The sequence below is a fragment of the Triticum urartu genome, chromosome 6A (genome assembly GCF_056163025.1).
Source record: "Triticum urartu cultivar PI428250 chromosome 6A, HENAU_Tu73, whole genome shotgun sequence".
Lineage (NCBI taxonomy): Eukaryota > Viridiplantae > Streptophyta > Magnoliopsida > Poales > Poaceae > Triticum > Triticum urartu.
In genome coordinates, this window is record NC_141878.1 from 16,550,128 (window position 1) to 16,556,485 (window position 6,358).

At 45.0% G+C, this 6,358-nt stretch overlaps 1 long non-coding RNA gene across 2 annotated transcripts; it reads left to right on the forward strand.

Moving 5' to 3' along the window:
- Window positions 1–4,921: 4,921 nt before the first annotated feature.
- Window positions 4,922–6,137, forward strand: LOC147963260 (uncharacterized). Of its 2 annotated transcripts, XR_015607627.1 has the most exons (4): window positions 4,922–4,987; window positions 5,095–5,207; window positions 5,284–5,442; window positions 5,666–6,137. It is a non-coding gene; the product is annotated as an uncharacterized LOC147963260 (long non-coding RNA). The 2 variants fall into 2 exon arrangements; XR_015607626.1 differs by lacking the exon at window positions 4,922–4,987 and having other exon boundaries at window positions 5,044–5,207.
- Window positions 6,138–6,358: the final 221 nt, after the last annotated feature.

Genomic DNA, 6,358 nt, shown 5'->3' on the forward strand with positions numbered 1-6,358 from the left:
GGACTCAAAAGATTGGTTTCTCAATAAACATTTTTATTGGAAAACCGGTCGTGACAAGCTTGGTACCAGAGCCAGGCTGACTGTAGGAAGCCACTAGGTGCGATCGCTAATCGGTTATTAGCATAAGAGTTAATTCGTGTGGTTCCACCCCTGGCACCCGCTACATCTACTCGGCGCAGCGCTACTCGTATGGAGCCTATTAGTGAGGCGGAAGTTGAGTCCCCAGCCTCGCTACGCCTCACCCTTGGCAGGGCCAAGGAAATCATCAACATCTCTGACTAAGTACGCTTAGCCGTCATGCGATGTACGGCCGTGTAAGATATGGGAAGTAGCTTGTTTGCGCATCATGTAGGAACTGGGAGAAGTGCACTAGCCTAAATAACATGTCAGGATTATGTGCGCATATCCTGAGTGATGTATTGTATAATTACCGCCCGCGTGTAAGATATGTAATGAGCAGTCCTTCTCCGTGCGCAAATCGATTTGTTTTTCTCCGATAAGCTTGGTTATTTAATTTATTTGCCAGCTTTGTGCATTTATGGAATTGTTTTTGCGACCCTTTTCGCTTTTCTTATGGGTTTTACAAAATATATCCCCAGAGTGAAAAATGTCTCGTCCTTGGACTCGCTCCATGCCAACTCCACCAGAGGAAAATTATGGCACTCGACCGGGCAAAAATTTCGCACAAGAGCAGTCGAGTCAACCGGTCAGTGAAACGGCACTTTCCCAAATGTGCCGCCTTTATGAGCAGAGTCAGCAACAACATCGGGAAATGATGAACCAAGTCATCAACATGGGAAATCACCATGGACAGTATCAGCAACATTCCAAGTTATCTGAGCTACAGAAGACACGTCCCCAAACATTTTCTCTTACCGACAAGCCTCTTGAAGCCGAGGATTGGCTTCGAGATATGGAGAGAAAATTAATTATTGCAAAATGTTCAGACCCCGAGAAGGCACTATATGCCCCGCACTATCTCACAGGAGCAGCTGCATCACGGTGGGAGAATTTTCTGCACATGCACCCCAACGAAAGTGATATAACCTGGGATGATTTGAAGGAAGGTTTCCGTGGTGCACACATTCCTAAGAGTATTATGAAAATCAAGAAGAGAGAGTTCGATGACCTCAAACAAAGGAACATGACAGTGTCAGATTACAACGGTCAATTTACTCTATTGTCTCGCTACGCCAATGAAGAGCGTATGACTGGAAGCAGGAAGATGGAGAAATTCCTTGACGGTCTGGCGCCCGCGCTTAAATGCCAACTGGTCGTGCACACTTTTCCAGATTTTAAGACACCAGAAGAGCACACGGAACATCTCAGGATTGTGCTAGGGGAACTCCGGAAACATCAATTGTATGTCAAGTTCAGCAAGTGCGAATTTTGGCTAAGACAAGTAGGTTTTCTAGGCCACGTGCTGACCCAAGACGGTATTGCAGTGGACCCGGAGAAAGTCAAGGCCGTACTTGGCTGGAAGTCACCAGCCAGCGTAACGGACATATGAAGTTTCTTGGGAATGGCAGGATATTACCGCAGATTTATTGAAGGATTCTCCACCATAGCCAAGCCAATGACGCAGTTACTCAAGAAGGACAAGAAGTTTGAATGGACAGAAGCCTGCGAGAAAAGTTTCCAAGAGCTAAAACGGAAATTAACGACAGCACCGGTATTAATTGTGCCAGACATACACAAGAATTTTGAAGTGTATTGTGACGCATCCCGAAAGGGACTCGGGTGCGTGTTGATGCAAGAAGGCAAGGTTGTCGCATACGCTTCAAGGCAACTTCGCAAGCATGAGGAAAATTATCCCACTCATGACTTAGAAATGGCAGCAGTCATTCATGCACTCAAGGAATGGAGGCATTTCTTACTTGGAAATCGATGTGAAATATACACGGACCATAAAAGTCTCAAATATATTTTCACACAGCCAGAACTAAACTTACGGCAACGACGCTGGTTGGAATTGGTAAATGATTATGATGTTGGTATCCACTATCATCCAGGAAAAGCAAATGTAGTGGCCATGCTCTTAGTCGGAACCCCAGCTCCGACGAAAATAGTCTGCAAAGCTTGAGACCTGAATTCCAACAAGAATTTGCCAAACTCAACTTGTTAATGATCGCGGAAGGCACCATATCAAACTTGGAAATAAAGCCCGACCTTGTGGAGAGAATTAAAGAAGCTCAGCCTGGTCACCCCAGCATCGAAGGAATTAAAAGAAAGGTGAGTATGGGCAAGGCCTCAGAGTTCGTCATAAACGATGGAGGAATATTATGGTACGGAGACAGACTCTGCGTGCCAAATATAGAGGACCTCAAACAGCAAATTCTAGCTGAAGCCCACACCGCCCCATATTTGATCCACCCTGGAGGAACCAAAATGTATAAGGATATTCAGGAAAGATTTTGGTGGCACGGTATGAAGAGGGGCATAGCCACATTCATTGCATGTTGCGATTCTTGTCAACGCATAAAAGTTGAACATCAAAGACCAGCCGGACTACTGCAACCATGCAAAATACCTGAGTGGAAATGGGAGGAAATAGGGATGGATTTCATTGTCGGACTACCTCGGTCACGACACGGGAATGATGCCATATGGGTCATCACCGATAGATTAACCAAGGTGGCACATTTCATTCCAGTGAAGATGACCCACAACACTCAGAGGCTTGCCAGGATTTATCTCTCCCGTATAGTTTGTCTGCATGGAGTCCCGAAGACTATAATATCCGACAGAGGCATTCAGTTCGTCTCGAGGTTCTGGGGTCATCTACAACAGGCTCTGGGAACTCAACTGGCCTTCAGTACAGCATACCATCCCCAAACTGATGGACAAACTGAACGCGTAAACCAAATTTTAGAAGACATGCTGAGAGCATGTGTCCTCACCTATGGGACCAGTTGGGAGGAAAGCCTACCATACGCCGAGTTTGCATACAACAACAGTTACCAGGCCAGCCTGCAAATGGCACCCTTTGAAGCCTTGTACGGGCGGAGATGCCGTACCCCGCTAAATTGGTCAGAGACCGGTGACAGCCGTATCTTCGGCCCAGACATGCTCAAAGAAGCCGAGGAAAAGGTCAAGCTAATCAGGGACCGACTCAAGACCGCTCAAAGCCGACAGAAGAGTTATTACGATCGGAAACATCGTGAGGTCAGATTCGAACCCGGTGAATTTGTGTACCTACGAGTATCACCTATGAGGGGACTGCGACGGTTTAAGATTAAGGGGAATTTAGCACCAAGATTCATTGGACCATTCTGCATAGTGGCACGAAGAGGCACGGTAGCTTACCAGTTAGACTTGCCCGAAGAATTGTCCGACATCCACAACGTGTTCCACGTCTCCCAATTAAGGAAGTGCGTAAGCAAACCAGAGAAACAAGTATCCCATGAGAACATTGACGTGCAGCCAGACCTCACCTATCGGGAACGTCCAGTAAAATTATTAGAGGAGTCTGAAAGGAGGACCCGACAGAAAACCATCAAGTTTTTCAAAGTTCAGTGGAGCAATCACACCGAAAGTGAAGCAACTTGGGAAAGAGAGGATTTTCTTCGGGCAGAGCATCCACACTTATTTAAGGATCAGCTGAAATCTCGGGGACGAGATTTTTCCTAAGGGGGTAGGTGTTGTGACACTCCAAAATTTTCTTTTGGTTTTTAGCAAAAACCTTGTTGGTTTTTGAAGAGAGGCCATTTAATTTTTTTTTCAGAAAACCTCTCTCCTAAAAACTTTCACCTTTGGCAAGGATTTTCATTTACATCCTTTTCAAATTGGGTGTTTGAATTATGGAAACTTTTCTTCTGAATTCTTCTCCTCTCAAGTGTATTTTTTTTTGAATTTGATTATTTTCATTTAAAAGGAAAACCCTAGGAGTTTTTGGGGCTTCTCTCATTTTGGAACCACCCATGATTTTATTTTGCCTCATGTGGAGAGACCTCCCAAAACCTCTCCATCCACTTTGAAACAACCCAAACTTTCTGTCCAAACTAAAAAAAATCCATTTTTGGATTTTATTCCAATTATTTCTCTTTCCAAAATAATTCTGTCTTTTCATTTGAACCTAAGGGATTTACAAAGCAAGTACCCTAATGCCTTTGATCCTTGAGCCCAAACCAACTCCCCTGGATAGTCCTTAGTACCCACAACCTAGAACCCTCTTGATCCACTCTTCTTCTTTTCAAAATTTTCAAATTTCACTCACTGCAAGTTTGGACCAGATTTGCCAAATTTGGTGAAATTCATACCTACACTTCCCCAAAAATTCCACCAAAATTCAGACAACCTCTAGTTGCAATGAGAGACCACTCCACCAAAAATCAGCTCAAGGAAAAATCCCTAGAGGCCAGAATCATTCTGTCGAACACTTGGCATGCACTGTTTTTGTTCATATTCAGTAAATTCAGAGTTTCAGTGTCGTTTCCCTGACAGAACTTCAGTCACATGCCCACTGTGCATTTGGCTCGATGCTCGCAGTCCCTCCCTCTTGTCCGGAGCTTCACACGCGCGCTTGGCGCCTTCCTGGCGTCGGTGGCGCCCTGGGCCGCCTGCGCCGGCGTGCTTTGCAGCGGCAGAACCACCGTAACGGCCGACAGGGGCAACACCATGGCAGAACGCCGTTCGGCGCCGCCCAACCCTCCTGGTAGCTCCGCGTGGCCATCTCCTTGCCAGCGCACGCATGCAGCACCGTCGCCGTGGCCTGGCACGCGCAGAGCGCGTTCTCTGCCGCCAACGGGCCGTGCTGCCGTTCCGTCGAGGGCAGGCCGTAACCCTCCCTCCCGTGCTGAGTTGGACCCTGTAATGGCACCACTGCTCCACCTAGGCGATGCTCAAGCTCCTAAGCCGACCGTCCCGCCACAAGGTTGAGATTATAGTAACTGAAATATATGTTAGCTGCAATTTGCTAAAGGGTGATATGCTTATGATCTTATGGATGGAAGCCCTAGAGTTCAATTGCCAGGACTTTTTTCACAAGGTTAGTGTACTGCAGGCCTAGATCCTTATTTATGTTACTACAAAGCTTATGTTTTAGACTGCACCTAAGTTGACATGTTTCTATGGTCTACATTTTGCGGATTGGAGAGTTAGGATCAGCTGGCCCCGAGTGCAAAGAACTTCAAGAAACAACAAAGAGTTGTTGATGGATAATTCAGCCGGCTTGCTTCTCTGTTTGCCAATTGTTTGGAGCTACGAGGGTAACTATTTACTGTATTGTGGTAGATTTCTTTTGCTCTGATAACTAATCTATTTTAAGTTTTTAACTGATTTCAGTGTCCTAAATCTCTAGTGCAAAAACTATAGCACTGGATGTGTTGCCCTTCAGAGGTGGTGCCGGAAGGATCAGGGGCGAAGCCAACATAGAGAAGGAGGCGATTGTGATCGCAGCTAAGGGAAGCAAAAGCACGTGGAGGGGCATTCCTCAGCCTACTGGTACATGTCATTCTTCCAGCAAGCGGCACCAGTTCCAAAATGAAGATTTGCTTAATTGTGAAAGGATGTTTTGTCTCAAACTCTATATGGTCCAAGATATACAATCATTTCTTGAAAATCATATTACTTCCATCCCAAAAAGCTTGTCTTAGATTTGTATAAATGCGGATGTTGATTCCCTGCTCTAGTTCTTGTAAGCTGAAAATCTGCGTTCTTTCTGCAGTATCTTTGTTTGAAGAGATTAACGGCTGGCAAAGACTAAGTCTCCTCTGGTGTGCATCAATCAAGGGTTACATGTAGTTCTACTTATGCCCAGCCCGGCAAGGTAGCGGGTATATATGGAAGAAGCTATGTTGTTAATCTGTTATATCGTGATTTAAGACCAGCAAATGGTTAGAATATTAACCCTCGGTTAGCATGGTATCCAATATGCCTAGATTGATATAAATTGTTGCCTAGATTGATATAAGTTGTTACATTCACAGGCTATCTTCATGCAAACAGAGTTAGGCATTAACTGATGCAAGCTGGCTCTTCCAGATGGCATCTACTCTGTTTTCAGTGGTGGAAAAAATATATCTTCACAACTATATTGAGCCTTGAGCGTGTTCTGTAGACTGTAGTCCTTTCTTCAAAATTTTTTAAAGCTGGATGTGATACTGGATGGTCTGAATTATCGGCTGTCTAGGTTTTTTCTGCCCTGAGAATAGATCACAAACTGTACCTGCATATTTAATAATTTTTGTGCACATTATGTTTTGCTTCCATGGTTTGTATGCTTTTGAACTATTCCTGTCTTCATTTAGGCATGGATGTGGTTCGCAACTCAGTACTTTATTTCGTTGTCCACAATATTGGCTGATAAATCAGTTAAGTGCCTGATTAATGCCTACTTGGTGGGTCACTGAGTATCTGA